The sequence below is a fragment of the Sciurus carolinensis genome, chromosome 2, assembly GCF_902686445.1.
Source record: "Sciurus carolinensis chromosome 2, mSciCar1.2, whole genome shotgun sequence".
Taxonomy (NCBI): Eukaryota; Metazoa; Chordata; class Mammalia; order Rodentia; family Sciuridae; genus Sciurus; species Sciurus carolinensis.
The window spans coordinates 19667508-19683827 of NC_062214.1; the positions used below are offsets into that span (position 1 = coordinate 19667508).

The following is a 16320-nucleotide window of genomic DNA, read 5'->3' on the forward strand; positions in this document are numbered from 1 at the left end:
CACATCAGACAGCAGAAGAAAACTTGCACGGCCTTCCTGTTGGCCAGGCGTCAAGGCATCGGGCAGACTTCACGCCACAGCTTGACCTCATCAGACCAAGGCCTATCACACCCCTGTAAATGGCAAGTGGAAAAATAGCCATTCAGTGGGTTTCCTTCAATCCACCAGAAAGGGGAATAACAGGAAGCTATCACAGCTGTGCCCCGGCTTGGCAAATCCCAAGGGCCCCGAGGACCGGCGTTTCTTGTCAGCACCTATGTTCCCCTGTCCGCCCCCTAGCCTTCTTGTTCAGACTCAAGGTGGGCCCTTTATCTGCGGGAGCAAGTGCAGCCGCGACTGCAGCAACGATCCCAATAGATCGGCCCCACACACCTGCTGGGGAAGGAAGACAAGTGCTTGGTCTGAATTTCTTTGGCCTGAATTATCAATTGGCTGATCACCATTGAGTTTCATCTAAATCTCTTCTGCCCATTCAGAATGTCCCGTAAGCCAGAGCCTGGGACTCCAGGGCACAAGGGCCTTCCAAGTCCTCATTCATTCCTTTAATGCATATTGATTGCCTCCTGTGCGCTGGGCATCATACTGGGCAACTGGGGACACAGGACTGAATGAATTAGACAGTCACTGACCTTATGGGACTTACAGTCCAGTGGCGCTTTCTCAACCTTGGCACTATCAACATTTGGGCTCGGATCTTTTTTTTTTTTTTTTTTTTTTTTTTGCTGTGGAGGCTCTGCCGTATACTACAGAATATTTAGCAGTATCCCTGGTCTCTGTGCACTAGAGAGATCTCTGGTCAGCAGCTCCTCTGCCCCTGTGCTCTCCCTCCTGGGTTTTGACAACAAAAAACACTTCCAGACATTGGCAAAAATGCTATTGTGGGGCAGATTGCCTCCGGCTGAGAACCAGGAGACTAAAAGAATAATGATCACCATAGAATGTAACCCTGTAATCATAACTAAGTACCATGGAGGAAAATTTGATGGACATTAAACCAGTATTACCTACGACTTGAAAGCCAGACATTTTACATAGAATTACCAATCCTTACAACAACTCTGAATTGTGAATGTGTGTTATATCTACAGTAAATATGGTCTAAATTTCCAGATGAGGAAAATGAGGCTCGAGGAAGTGAAAAAATTGCCCAAGGCCCTAAAGCTAGTGGAAAACAGAGCCAAGATTTGAACCCTAGCCCTAAACTTTGCCCCCCATGAAAAGGATATTTGAGCCTTTGTTTAGACGCTTTCCGAAACATGTTCTATGGTCATGTGATGTTCTGAGCAACCATCCTAAAAGACTCATTCCTCCCTGGGGCCACTGTGGGGCTTGGCCACCACCTGCCACATCAATCAAGCTGCAAACTGCCTGCATCAAGGCACATTTGTGGGACACCAGTGGGCTGAGGAATGACATTCTGGATTCTGAGATATTCGAGAAGACCTCCCTGCACAAGTACCTGTGCACAGCGATATCCCAAAAATCATGGCAGGTACTCCGAGCACACTCCACTGTGACCCATCTGCAGAGTGCCCTGACCAGCATCTGCGGGGTACAGCAGGAGAGAAGCCAGACTTTCTGCAGTCCCCAAGAACACGAAGGAGGAGGTATGGGGCAGTATGTGACAACTCTGGAGATCCCCACACATGATTCAAATACGAGTGGCATGCATTTAGCAGTGTGCCTCAGTTTCCCCTCCATGAAGTAGACAAGTGCATCCACTTCCGTGGTTGATACAAGAACTCAATGGCTATGCAAGTAAAGGCAAGAACATGACCAGAAAGGCATTTGGTGCAATATTGTGATCAATAAGGGAGTCAGGTCAGGACACTTCCTCTTCCAGACCCACTTCCTCCATGTGAGACACTGAGTCCCAGGAAGGGAGAAACAGATGCAGAGGTGGGCAAAACATCTCAGGAAGAAGTGGGGAACCTCTGTGCTTCCTAGGTGGAACCAAGGAGGAACAGGGAACGCACTGGCAAACAAGCGCCAGCCAGTCCTTTGTCCTGTGCAAAAGTCGATCCTGAATTTTCTCGGATACCACAATCAAACAGCACTCCTCAGAGAACTGCCACCCCACAAGGCCACAGTGTGCCTGCTTCGGGTCAGCGAGTGTTTAACCATTCGGGGCCCCTGGAGGATGGCCTCTGCCTCCCTCCCAGGCCGTAACTCCTGCCCCTGCTCCATCACACTTTGTGCTGGCTGGGTTCCAGTTGTGACTCCCACCCACGGCTCTCCAAAGACACCAAGCGCTCTCAAGTCCATGTGCCTTTTTACATGCAAGGCAGTTCTCCCTGCAAGGGCTGCCCACCCCTCTGGTACCTACCACCTGGAAAACTGTCACTGAAGGGCTCAAATGTGCTCCCACAGCAAATTTTGCCCACCTGTTATTGGTAATAATAGACTAATAATAATAGCAACTAACATCTGCGAGTACTTATTCAGGTCCTGAGCTAAGTTTTTACCCACATGGTCTCTTTTCTCCTTGTATCACCTCCTTCAATAGGTAGCTTATCTGCATGAGAGGTTAAAAAAAAAAAAATCTGTCCATCATCACTCAGTGATGAAATGGCAGCTTGAAGGTTCACACCTGGGTCAGCCTCAGCCCACCTGTTCTCCTATGTTCTTAACTCCTGCCTCTTGCTTTTGAAGCTTTTATTTCACAGGGTTCTCACCATCTGTCTCCAGGCCTGCCTCTCCCCCAAATGAGGCCTGAGAGTTGCCTTGGTCATCTTGAAACCCCTTGCTAAGCACAAGGTCTGGAATGGACTGAACATCTTTGAGGGAATCAATGAGCCCTGAAAAATGGTGGCCAGCTGAGGAAGGGTTAAGTGGATGTTCAGACTCTTTGGGGACAGGCTCATGCTAGATTCAAATTCCCAGGAGACACTCCCTCCCAACACAGGCTGTGAGGCTTTCCCTGTCCAGATAGCTAGTGGCAGATGAGACATAATCTAGCTCCCTGAACAGGAGGAAGTAGGACCTTTAAGAGCTCAATGAAGGGCAGGAAATGATGGTGATGGTGACAATGATCATTTCCTGCATTCCCCCTGCGCCAGGTGATCTACTAAGCACTTTCTATGTGTTATGGTCTCCCACGATCCTCACAACCTTATGGAGTAGGCATTAATATGATTCCAATTTTCTGATGAGGAAACCAGGGCTCAAGAGAGTAAGAACTTTACAAAGGCCCCCAGAGCTTTTAGGTTTAGAGCTATAATTTCCACTAGACTTGCCTGGCTCCCTTACTCTTCATACTTACAGCTTTCTGTAAAAGACAGAATACCTTTTGCAGAGGCCAATCTCTAAGATGTGCTGGAACAAAGAAGATTGTCCCAGTCTTAGCTGGGAGGATGTCAGTTGGGACCCCTGTCTATCAAATGCTACAAGTGTCCTGGGGACAGGGAGCTGGGTGGCTATGTTAAGAGAGATGAACAGGGGCAGGAGTCCTGAATGTCTAGAACAGCATGGAATCAAGGTATATGCCTTGACAATCTGCTAAACCAGACTGGCTCAGCCTCTGTTGGTCAGAGACAGTTCAGTCTGAGTATGGAGTTGGTTTTGAGAAGAACCTAGATCAGACTTTTCAAGGGCACCAAATGAGCTCTGCAGAAAGTTCTAGCCTTCGGGGGAAATGCATCTCTGCCTCAGCATCCCCTTGGGCACCCGAAAAGAGTTAATGGCCAGATTAGAATTTAACCTCCACTCTGGCTCAATTAGCAGAGAGAACAAAGTCTGAGCAGGCCCCGGGCATCAGCGTTCCCACCATGCACTTCCAACCAGGGAAGGTCCAGAGAGCAACAGGAAGCACTGGGCCCTGGCACCTGAACCACAGAGCTCCAAGTGAGTGTCACAGCAGGAGGAGGCCAAAAGAGGAGAAGGAAGGATTCAGTGGTCTTCCTAAAAGAAGACATCCCAGAGACTGGAAGAGCTGGGGCCAGGAAGAGTTGGGGAGATTCTGTTGGTCAGACCCCAAAACTTGAAGGTCCAGAGTGGCCCTTGCCTGAAGTATCCTAGGGACTGGGGTGGAAAACATGGGATTTGGGTGACAGGTGGGAGAGAAGGGGATGGGGGATTTGTGTGGGAAAGGCCCCATGAGCAGGCAGCACTCTGGAAGGATTAGCCGGCCCCCACCGCCTCCTGCAAGCTGGCTCTCGGTGACAGAACTAGGGAGGAAGATGTAGAAACTCCCCCAGCCCCTGCAGAACCACCCACCAGGGCTCCACTTAGGCACCTGTCTAAGAGACACGCCCAGCTCTAACCAGTATTGAAGGCGCTGGCGTTTGCCTAGGAGGGCTCACCCTCCCATGCTCCACTGCACCAAGCGCTTCGCAGGCCTGGCACCACTCCTCATCCCCACCGCCTGGGTAGCCCCGTTTCATAGAGACCTCTAGGACTCAGGAGGCCAAGTGCCTTGCCTTCGGGCAGACAGCTGGTCGCGGGCTGAGCTGAGAAGCTTTGTTAGCAGCCTGGAAGGAGACCTTTCCGTTGGAAGGTTTTCTCCGGTGCTTCCCCAGCCGCAGGAAATGGCAGGGCGCACAGGGAAGTACCCCCGCGGGCCGAGGCGGCTAACTGCAGGCCTATGCCAGAGATCCCGGCGGGAAAGGGCGCCTGGTACATCGGGGCTCCGGGTCCTCTACAGAGGGCGATTCAGAAGCAGCACCTGGTGCTCGGGGCCGCGGGGAACTGGTGGGCGCTTCTGACAGCGAGAACAGGGGCCCATTATGTGGAATCTAATCACATGGGCGCGCAAGCAGCTCGGCTTTCGGTTCTGAGAAGCGCTTATGCAGCCGCATCTCTCTCCCTCCGCTCTCGAGATTTCAGGCAGCGCCGGGTCCTGGGCCTGGCGCGTGGTGGCGGCGCGCAGCTGGGCTCCCGGGAGGGCCAGATTCACAGCTCGCCTAGGCTCAATTTTCCGCCTGGGATTGGGAGCTGCATCAACTGCCTTTCCAGTGAAGCCAGAGGCCCGACCCGATAGGGGAAAGCAAAGGAAGGGAGTCTGTAACAGGAAAGGAGGCGGATAGCGAGCGCCGCCCCCTCCTGGCTCCCCACCCGGGGCGATCTGGGTTCGCCAGGTGACCTTGGGGGAGACCCCTCTGCGCGACCTCTCTTTAGAGAGGACTGTACGATGTCTGCCCACCCTAGGCGCTCGGGGGCGCTACTCCCTGCCGGAGCCGACGCGCGGGACTCGGCGGTAAGGAAAAGAGCGCTCCTGGCGCCAGGGACCCGGCATCCAACACACAGCGGCCCTGGGGAGAGGCACGGCGGCCCTGGGGAGAGGCCCGGCTCACGCCTCCCAGGGAACTACTACGCGGGGGTCTCCCCTGGCCGGCGGACACCGGGGATCCCGCGGCGCGGCAGTTCTGCTCGCCCGGGTACAAGCCCTGGGGACCTTTCCCGCCCGGGCAGGAGCGCTCCCAGTGCCCTGCCGCTACCTGCGGGGACCAGGCGCCGCCACGCGAGGGGGCGGCGCCCCCATGCCCAGTCCGGAGACTGGCGCCGGTAGTGTTTAGTGCTCTGTGGCTTCCACCGCCGGGCACTGCGACCCCGGCAGACAGCGGCCCAACAGTCAGAACCCTCTGAAGACCCCCTTTCCTCCCCAAGATCGCGCCCCTACAGCCCAGCTAACAACCTGCCTGTCCACTCCTCACCCAGCCTAGTCATGGGAGCTCGAGACGCGGGAGGACGTCCCCACTCCATCCCAGCCCTGAGCTCGGTACCCGCTTTTCTAGTGCCCCCCGCCAAATTATCTTAGGTCCTTCGCCCCCAACCAGGTTATCAGAAGCCGAGACCGCCTCCCCGCCCGGATTCTTGTCCCTCGCCCTGTCAAGCCGCAGAGCGCAGGGAGGAAGGCGGCGCCGCCGGGGAACTCACCCGTTCTCCTGAGCCCTGCCCCGGGCGGCTCCCGGCCCTGGCTCAGTCGGTAGGTCCCCAACCGCAGCTGCTGGTGCGGCGACAGAACCAGCTCTGCTCCGCCGCGAGCCTCCGCGCCGCCTTTGGGCTCCTCCCCCGAGGCGGGGCCTGAGTCGCGGGCGTGGGGTGGGCCCACTCAACACCAGCCTGCTTCTAAGGGAGCTAGGAGAAGGGTCCTGGGGCTCCCGGGGGCGAGGGGACTCTTTTTGAGCAACAGGAAACGGAAAGGAGATGAGATGGAGCGCTTCCTCCCACCCACTCCCACCATGGAAAGGAGGAACTCGAGAAAGGCATTCTTGCTCCCATTTGACAGATGAGCATCGTGAAGCTCCAGAAGGAGTAGTGACCTGCCCGCGGTCACACAGAACAGCGCCAGTGCCAAGAATTCAAGTATCCTACCTTGAGGACCCGCGCTCAGTCTGTCAGCCTTCAGGCTTCCCAGGACGTCCGGGGACGCGACCAGGTCTTGCCCTAGGAACAGGTCTGTGGGGACAGGTCTCCCAGGCCAGGAAAGCGAAACAAGTGGGAGCACGTGGGTGTGACCTGCGGTGTGAACTAGCATCATTTCCTCTTTCTGGAAAGAAGGGAGGTGAAGCAAAGGAGGAAGGAAGTGGTCGTACCTCCGCTGACGTCTGCCGTTTGAAGATGTGCAGGATCTAGACCTGGGCTGCTTCCCTGAGCTTTCATGCTAAAAATGCAAACGCAATAAAACAAACACGCAAAACATAACGGGTGCCTTCTTTCTGTCTTTGAATCCAAGTCCCTTCTGGGGCACAAGGCCCTGCGCCCTGTGCCTTTCTTTACACAACAATGGATTTAACTACCTTTAAGTTGCTGTTGAAAACCAAGCCCTCCTCCCCCCAGGAAGAGGAGAGAAAGTTAATAAACAAAGGGGGAAAAACCCAACCCAAAACATTCTCTGGAATCCACACTTGCTGAACACTGGCCTTAGAACAATAGGGTTCTCTTTTCAACAAAGGGCTTTGTTTCCTGAACTTTCCTCAGCACCCAGATTAGAGCCCTAGGCACCCCAGGGCCAACAAGCTGGGGGGTGGGGTGGCAGATAAAGTTTAGGTTTGGGGAGTCTGGGGCTCTAGCCAGTAAATTCAATTTGTAGCAATTTGTTCTCATTTGGAGAACTCTGGGTCATTATTTGTGAGCAATATTCTTTTGAGGCTTGAAGGTACCACCTGAGTTTAAGTGATTTCCTCTTTGCTAAGAAAACTCAATAACTTTTCTTGAAGGAGTGAAAAATGTATAGGTTGATTATGCCTGCTCCGGGTCCACAGGCCCTTCCCAAGTCCCCTGAAGTCCCCCTTCACTTGCCCTGTCTCCCTCCCTGCCCTGTTCATTAATAATCCAGTTTGTGAATGACACTGTTTCAGTAGCAGCAATTAGAGAGCAGAGCAGGTGGGAAAGACTTACAGTGATGTTTAAAATCACCCAAGGGGACCATTGTTCTCTGCAGAATGTTTCCATTGATTTATAATGAAGAGCTGCGGGCTGAGAAGGTGGTAATCCATCTCTCCAAGGCATGGGTAGAACCTGGAGCCTGTGTCCCTGAAATGACGTCTTAAGTGGGAGAGGATGTCCCAAATCCCCGAATTGTGCTGTTCATTCACATGTCTCACAGGGTTGATATCAAGAGTTAAAGCGTACTATATAGTGCATTGGGGGGCTCACACTTCCTGATTTCAAACTACAAAGCTACCGAAATCAAGATAGTGTGATAAGGGCGAAAGGAGGGACCCATAGGTCACTGGAATAAAACTGGGAGTCCAGACATAAAAGATATACATGTTCAATCAGTTTTCAACAAGAGTACTACAGCAACTTAGTGAAGAAAGAATAGTCTTTTCAACTGAATAGAGCTGGGATGACTGGATAAGCAGGTGCAAAACAATGGACTGGACCCCTACCTCACACCATACAAAATGAACCCCAAATGGATCAGACTCAAATGTTGGGACTAAAATTATAAAACTCTCAGAAGAAAGCATAAGAATAATCTTTGTGACCTTAAATTATGCAATGATGTCAGTTATGGTGGGACATACCTGTCCCCAGCAACTCGGGAGACTGAGGCAGAATAATCACAAGTTCAAGTCCAGTCTGGGAAACTTAGCAAGACCCTGTCTCAAAATAAAAAATAAAAAGAGTTAGGGGTGTATCTTGGTCATATAGAGAACCCCTGTGTTCATTCCCCAGTACTGGTATGGAATCTGAATAGCCATTTCTCCAAAGAAGGTACATAATTGGCCAATAAGCACACAAAAAGATAACATCATTAATGGCAAGGAAATGCAAACCAAAACCAAAATAATACACCGCTCTGCACCTACTAGGTTGACTATAATAGAAAAAAATTCAAATAATAACAAGGTTGGTAAGGATATGGAGAAAGGGGAACTCTCGTACTTCACTGATGGAAAAGTAAAATGATACCGCTGCATTGAAAAACTGACCTTTCCTCAAAATATTAAACATAAAGTTACCAGATGACCCAGAAACTCCACCCCTAGGTAGGTTCTCGCAAGAAATAATAACATGCACACACAAAAAAACTTGTTCAAAAATGTTCAGAATAGGGGAAAAAATTAAAAATTTAAAAAAAATGACCAGGCTGGGGCTATAGCTCAGTTGGTAGAGTGCTTGCCTTGCATGCACAAGGCCCTGGGTTCAATCCCCAGCAGCACCAAAAAAAAAAAAAAAAGGTGCAATGTCCATCAGGCAATAAATAATAAATAAAATGTAATACATCTACACTATGTGGTATTATTTGGTAATTGAAAGGGACAAAGCACTGACACATGTTGCAACATGGATGAGCTTTGCAAACACATTGCACTGTGAAATGGGCCACATGTTGTATGATTCTGTTTGAAAAATCCAGAACAGACCAAATGCATAGAGACTGAAAGCAGATTAGTGGTTGCCTGGATCTGGGAGAGTATTTTCCGGGGCAACTGGGAGATGACTGGTAAGGGGTGTTTCATTTTGGGATGATGAAATGTCCTGAAGTTGATTGTAGATGGTCACACAATCATGCATGTACTAAAAACCCTTGCATTGTATACTTTAGTTTTTTATTTGAGGGGGTGCAGTTACTGAGGATTGAACTCAGAGGCACTCAACCACTGAGCCACATCCCCAGCCCTACTTTGTATTTTTTTTAGAGACAGGGTCTCACTGAGTTGTTTAATGCCTCACTTTTGCCGAGGCTGGCTTTGAATTTTTGATCCTCCTGCCTCAGTCTCCCAAGCTGCTGGAATTACAGACGTGCACCACCACAACCAGCTGAATTGTATACTTTAAGTGGATGAATTGTATGGTGTGTGAATTCTCAACAAGTTTTTACCCTCCCCCAACCAAAAAAAGGTTAAACTATACTCCAATCCTTGAAACCAACACTTCCAGTGTCCTCCAAATCGTTCTCTCTTCTATCCCAGACAGGAAAGTCCCACCCTTTATTTCAAGGTCATCTATGGTACATCTATGGTCATCTATAGTAAGATATTTAAGATATAGTTCAAGGCCAAAGAACATTCTTTTTTTTTTTTTCCATAACTTTTTTTTTGGTGCATTATAGTGGTGCATAATGGTGGGATTTGTTGATAGCTGTCCATGCATGCACACATTATAACAATACAATTTCAGGGCCAAAGAAAGTTCTAAGAGGCTATGAAAAATACTGAGGACCTGAAAATAAACCTGAAGCACTGATTTTATAAATATAGAATTAACTACATGTCTACATGTCAACTACAACTTAACCAACTCAGTTAGATATACCTTCCACAGAAGGTAGAATTGGGGTGAGCTGTAAGGTTGCTACGATGCAAGATGAGCCCTAGAAACCCTTGAATCTGAAAAATGAGCTAATCCGAGCCTCTGGATGCATTCTAAAGACAATTTGATCCAGTGGCTCGTGCCACCAGCTGCTGGGCAGGGGCTGGCTGGCTGTACCCACTCAACAAACAGCCCAGTGCCGGGCTCACATGAGCCTGGCTCGGGGGCTCCTGTCTCCTTGCTGATGCTGCTGGATGGTGTTGGCTTGGGGCCAGACCCCGGGACAGCAGTGCAGGAAGTGCAGAGGGTGCCACGTGGTCTGAAGTAAAACTGAGCCGAGTGGGGAGAAAGGCATTCCGGGGAAGAGTCTGGCTCTGGCCTGAGCTCGCTGGGCGGTCGTTTCCTCTTCCAGTGCCGGTTTCCTGCTCCGTAATCTCCAATTGTACAATACTCGGTGTGTTTGGATGTGTGGTTTTTTCCCCACGTCCCCCACACTTTTGAGGGAAGTGACCTTTTCTCTACCTCATTTGTATGCTCCCCATAACTGTCTGCACAGTGGGAACCTGGAGAGGGACTACCAGGTGTTTGCGGCTGGCAGGTGATCCCTGTCCCGAGATGCTGCTAGAATTCAGGAATAAGGAGTGGGGGTGGACTGGTTTTCTTTTCTTTTTAGATTTTCTAGGTTTTTATTTTCGTATTCAGTTTGTGGAAAACCCTGCTCGGTTGCTCTCAGTCTCAGCAGTGCACTGGACTCACAAAAGAACCTTTAAAATTTTTTGTTACCTAGACTCTACCCCAAACCATTCCAATCAAAGTCACTGAAGGTTTAATTTGAAACACACACACACACACACACACACACACACACACACATCAACAAGAAAAAGCAAAACACTCCCCATGAGTTTGGCAATGCAACTTGGCAATGTAGACAGGGGTCAAGATCACTGTCCCTGTTCGTCAAATTAGGTGGAGCACAGAAATGTCCGGAGAAGAAGAGAAGGAGACGGGGGTCATTGAGAATGTTGCTTTCTACCCCTGTGCTGTTTGATACAGGATGGAACCTAGGACTGTGCATTGCAACCAAGTCTAACGAACAGCTAATGCCTTCGACAGTTTTGGTAGCAACATCCCATCCTCCTGAATCCCTTACTTTGTCTTAAATAGGGTTCCCCAAATTCCCTGAGGGGAAGAACCATCTGGGGCCCTTATTTAAAATGGGGGTTCCATTTTGCAATCACCAATACAGTAATTGCTTGAGGGAATAAGAGTCAGCATTGGATACAAAAGCCATGAGCGAAGGGTCACTGGGTAACAGGAGAGCAAAATAGCATGCCCCAGAGTAGTTGGTAATTATAAAGGGGGCCACGGACCTTTACAGTGGAGAGCTCTTGCTGTCTCCTCCTCAACTGAAGGATCGAACTCAGCATCACCCAGAGGGGGACAACCTGACATTGTTCTTCCCGTGATGTGATGCAATAAGATGTACCCAGCACCTTCTATGTCATATTCTTGCCAAAAATACTTAACCTGATTTTAATCATGAGGAAAATTTAGACAAATCTAGAATGTGGGGCATTCTACAAGCCTCGAGTTAATATCACTTTTTGAAAAAAGACAGGGAGTTGCTCAACTAAAAGAGACTAAAGGGAGATCAAGAAAAATACATAACGTGGGACCCTTGATGGGAAAAGTAAATAACTATAAAAGAAATGCCACGGGCAGCTGGGAATTTAAATGCTGTCTGTAGAGTGGGAGATACTGCTGCATTGAGGTTAGTATTCTTGGATATGACAGTGACATGGTGGTTACAGAGGCACAGGTTCTTATTTTTAGGAAATGCATGGTGGGGAGAAGGTGAAGGAGGGAGAGAGAAAGCAAAAATAAGCCACTTGTTAAAAACTGGTGAATCTAGGTGAGAGCAATTCAATATTTTTCAAGATGAAAAATCTGGAAGGAAATGCAGACTCCTGGGTCCTTCCCCTTGGGCATTCTGATCCAGGGGGCCTGGGATCTGTTTTGTTTTGTTTTGTTTTTTGGTACTGGGGATTGAATCCAGGAGCAATTTCCAACTGAGCTACATCCAGCCCTTTCTGTTTTTGATTTTGAAACGGGTGCCAAAGTTGTGGAGGGTATCTCTAAGTTGCTGCCTCAACCTCCATAGTCACTGGGATTACAGGTGTATGCCACGACAACCCCTGGGATCTGTGTTTTAAAAGAAGTCTCGGAGCTGAGTGCCGTGGCACATGCTTGTAATCCCAATGACCGGGGTGGCTGAGGTAGGAGGATCACAAGTTCAAGGTCAGCCTCAGCAAGACAGCAAGTAAACAAGACCCGGTCTCAAAGTAAAAACTAAAAAGGGTTGGGGCTGGGGATGCGTTCAGTGGTAAAGTGCCCCTGGGTTTAATTCCCAGTAGCAAAATAAATAAATAAATAAATAAATAAATAAACCTTATCACCAAAGAAAGAAGAAAAGAAATGAATTTCACTATTGTGCATGATCATAATGCACAAATAAAAAGGAAAAAATGTAAAAGATGAAACAAAAGAAAGAAAAGAGGGCAGTTCTTAGACGATTTGCATCTGATATCAGTTCTGCCGTCTCCAAAGTCATCCACAGACGCGCCTGCCACTCACTGTCCTTCTGTCTTCACACGCCCCGACCGGCATTACCAACCTCATGGCACATTCTGTTCCCGCTGCATGAACTGCTGTTCCCTCTTTCTCTGTTTGGCCCCGCCCTTCTTTCAAGTCTCAGATCAAATGTCACTCCCTCAGGGAAGGCCTCCTAGAGCCGGCTCAGTCAGAGCCTCTAGGGACCATGGTTGTGATCTGATGTCCAGCTGTGACTACTCTCATTAGCGTGGGGGCTGAATGTGTCCCCGACTCTTATGTTGAAGTCCTAACCCTCAGCACCTAAGAATGTGAGATGCGAGGAGGTTAGGGCTTTGCTATGAGTTAAATATAGGTGTGTGTCCGTATGTTGAAGGCTTAGGTTCCCAGGGCAGGGGAGCTCAGGCCTTCAGGAGGTGGGACCTTGTGAGAGGGCATTATGGGAGGTCCTAGGGCATTGTGGGCATGTCCTTGAAGGGGATTGTGGGAACCAGCTCTCATCCTCTTCCTCTTCCTTTTTGCTTCCTGGTGCACAATAGAAATGGTTCTGCTCCACCATGCTGAGATGCCCTGGCCAGGGGCCCAAAGCAATGGGACCACCTGACCACGACTGGAACCCCAGAACTGAGAAAACCCCTCTTCATAAGTTAATTGCCTAAAGTGTTTCGTTACCATGACAAAACACTGCCCGACACATCTTTAAGAAGATCACCAAGGTAAATGAGCTCATATGGGTAGACCCAAATCCAACAGGACTTTATAAGAAGAGGAGATTAAGAGACACAGAAAAGACCCCGTGAAGACACTGGGGGAAGACAGCCATCTACATACCAAGGAGGGAGGCCTTGGAAGACCAACCTGCCAACACCTTGAGATGGAAATTCTCACCTCCAGAATCATGAGAAAATAGATATCTGTGGTTTAAGTCCCCAGTCTGGTGGCTTAAACAGACTAAAACAGTGAGTGCCACCAATTAGGGACCAGCTCTGTTCTCTTTACCACCGAACGTCTGGTGACTGGTGTCACTTGACAGAGTGAAATGCACAGGGGGAACCTGCAGAGTGAATGAAGTGGCCTGCAGGCGATGCCATCAGAAGCATTTGGAGGAATGCTCTGTCTGTCTGTCTCTCGGACACTAGGGCTCAAGACTCAGCGCGGGAAGCACAGCAAGGTCATATTTTGAGATTCGAATCTGGGGCTCAGGTTTCCTTTTTTCTGTCCTTGATCTTCCTCCTCGCCCTCAGTCCTCCACCTGTCTAGCCCTTGTCACTTGCGGCCTCTGGTGGGGCTTAGATGCCACCTACAGCAACAGAAGTTGTCCCCCAGTCCGGAAGGGCAAAATCGAGTCGGAAACATCCGCAGCACAGGAAGCAGCCTGGAAGCCAAAGCACTGTTCATATGTGCCTGCCGGAATGAGGGGACAATGTCTTTGGGGTTCTGGAAATCCAGGCCTGGATGATACACAGGCAAAGCTGAAGTAGGGAATGGCCGATATGGCTGATTAAAGAGAGGTTCCCCTTCTGAATTATCAGGAAGTTGTCAATAAGACACCAGGAGACTAAAGCCACAGTCTCTGATCAACAAAAAAGCTCTGTGCATACTCGGACAGGCTGGGACCCAGGAACCAGAATCCCTCTGGGTCAAAAGAACCAAATGCTGGTACGGACACTTTGGAGACAAATTTGGCGCTATTTAAGAAAGTTAGAGGTGCATGTTCCGTGGCCCAGAAGGTGCACATTTAGGAAGACCTGCCTAGAAAAAACATCCCGCCTTATGTAGGAGTTACATCTCAGGATTCTCATTATGACCTTATCTCAAAGAGCAAGACTGGCGACATCCTAAAGGCCTGCGGATAGGGGAGCGCAAAAATAAACCCAGGAGCATTTTAACACGATGGAATTCTAAACAGCAGGAAACGAACTGAACGAAAGCTACCTGAATAACACAGGTAAATCCAGAAAACCAAGTGTGAGTTGAAAAGAGAAAAAGAGAGCAAATTCAAAATGGATACTCATAGGGCAATACTTCTGTATTTTAGAAATACAATAGCTATACACACGGTGCAAACCTGTAATCCCAGCAGCTCAGGAGGCTGAGGCAGGAGGATCACGTGTTTGAAGCCAGTCTCACAACTTAGGGTGACCCTAAGCAACTTAGTGAGATCCTGTCTCAAAATAAAAAATAAAAAGGGCTGGAGATGTGGCTCAGTAGTAAAGTGCCCCTGGGTTTAACCCCCAGTGCCAAAAAGAAAAAGAAAACACACAATAGCTTCTGGTTGTGATTACAGATATGCAGTAGAAGCATAAAACAGGGAGGCTGGCTGTCCTCCATGGTTCCCACAGATCCCTTCTCCCTCCTTCACCCTGCTCTGTGCCACTGAGTGCATTTTACCTGTAGGAATTCCTTTGTCCTCTGGCTTCTTAGGGTTTAACCAAAGGAAGTAGCAGCTGGAGATCCGCAGGCTGAAGACATGAGGCCCTGTGAGTAAACAGTGTCCCTCTGCTGCAGGTCCATCTCCTGTTGGGGAGCTCGCTGGGCTTTGGTCATTGCTCGCTCCTCTTACCTCAGTTTCCCCAATCACAAAATGGGGATAATAAAAGCACCTATCTTGTCACTGTGTGGACTTGGCACAGTGTCGGGTGGGTTATAAACATAGAGCAAAATCAGCTTCTGCAGTTACTCATCACACCCTGGCGCCACTGCTACAAGGGACCTCTGTATTATTTTTTGTAATATAAAAATTGCATGACTTCCTTTAATGTCACTTGAAACTTCAAGATACAGGTCTGAAAGTAATTCCTTATCTTAAACCGTAGGGGCTGGATGTGCTTCTTAAATTCTGAAGTTTCGGGATTTTTGTAAATGGAATGTAGGGCACAAGCTCGTCCAGGGGATGGTGACACAGAATCATTGCTCGAGCACAGGTTTGTGTGTGGGGGGTCCTTCATTGGATACCTGGCGGGTGGGGCCTGAGAATTTCCACTTCCACATGTTCCCAGGTGATGCAGATGCTGCTGGGCTGGAGACCACACAGAGGGCTGCTGCCACCTGTGATGTAACCTCCCTCAGAGGTCTGGAGCCACCAACCCATAACCAAACATTAGTATTTCCCTGTGAAATGTTGATGGAAGACTATAGATAGCCTACGTCAGTTCAGATTAGGTTTAGTACTGAGTGAGGCTGCGTAAACTGATGGGAAAACTTTCAGTTTTCAAAAAGAATTTTGAATTTTGGAAGAGTATGTAAGAGACTAGTAAACTGAATCATGAGCAAAGATTAGAAACAGAAAAAAATAGTAATATTATGCTTGCTTTTTTTTTGCAGGGGCAGGTTCTAGGGATCACATCTGGGGCCCTGTGCATGCTATGCAAATGCTTTACCACTGAGCTGCACCCTGATTCCTTTTTCACTTTATTTTGAGATAGCATCTTGCTAAGTTGTCCAGGTTGGCCTCAAACTTGCAATCCTCCTGCCTCAGCCTCCCAAGTTACTGGGATTACAGGCATGTGCCACCGTGCCCAATTCAAGTGTAGTTTTAAAATTATATTATAGCTGAAACAAGAGGAGGCTGAAACAGGAGGATGGTGAGTTCAAAGCCAGCCTCAGCAAAACCCAGGTGCTAAGCAACTCAGTGAGATCCTGTCTCTCAACAAAATACAAAATAGGACTAGGGATGTGGTTTAGTGGTCGAGTGCTCCTGAGTTCAATCGCAGGTACAAAAACAAAAACAAAACAAAAAACTACACTTGACCCACCACCATCAGGGATTGTGAAAATTTGTGGTATGAAAATGAATGCAACCAAATGGCTCTTAAAAACCAAAGCAAGTTATGCAATGCTCACATTAGTCACCAGGTGGCAGCACCCACTCTCTGTCCACACTAGGGAGTAGTCTGGAGGTTGTTTGCCGGTAAGGAGCCTGGTGGGTAGCTTATTCTGCAGGAGCACTTGGGAGTTAACACTGCTGTCTAGTCAACTACTCCAAAACTCAGTGGGATAAAGCAA

General features: G+C 49.0%; 1 protein-coding gene, 1 long non-coding RNA gene and 1 other non-coding gene across 6 annotated transcripts in view; 2 read left to right on the forward strand and 1 right to left on the reverse strand.

The window, feature by feature from the left end:
• Positions 1-6460, reverse strand: part of Ppp1r16b (protein phosphatase 1 regulatory subunit 16B) — a 101283-nt gene extending 94823 nt beyond the window's left edge. The window contains exon 1 of one of the 4 annotated variants that reach the window (XM_047540735.1): positions 6313-6460. The gene's annotated coding sequence lies outside the window, so the exon portion shown is untranslated. Of the gene's footprint in view, positions 1-5874; positions 6010-6312 lie in introns of those variants that run through there. The other 3 variants (XM_047540737.1, XM_047540736.1, XM_047540734.1) reach the window with 3 other exon arrangements.
• On the forward strand, positions 4671-6627 carry LOC124977287 (uncharacterized). The gene is made up of 3 exons (XR_007107133.1): positions 4671-5194; positions 5775-5923; positions 6227-6627. It is a non-coding gene; the product is annotated as an uncharacterized LOC124977287 (long non-coding RNA).
• Positions 6628-8538: 1911 nt separating this feature from the next.
• Positions 8539-8611, forward strand: Trnaa-ugc (transfer RNA alanine (anticodon UGC)). The gene has a single exon. It is a non-coding gene; the product is annotated as a tRNA-Ala (tRNA).
• The last annotated feature ends 7709 nt before the right edge of the window (positions 8612-16320 follow it).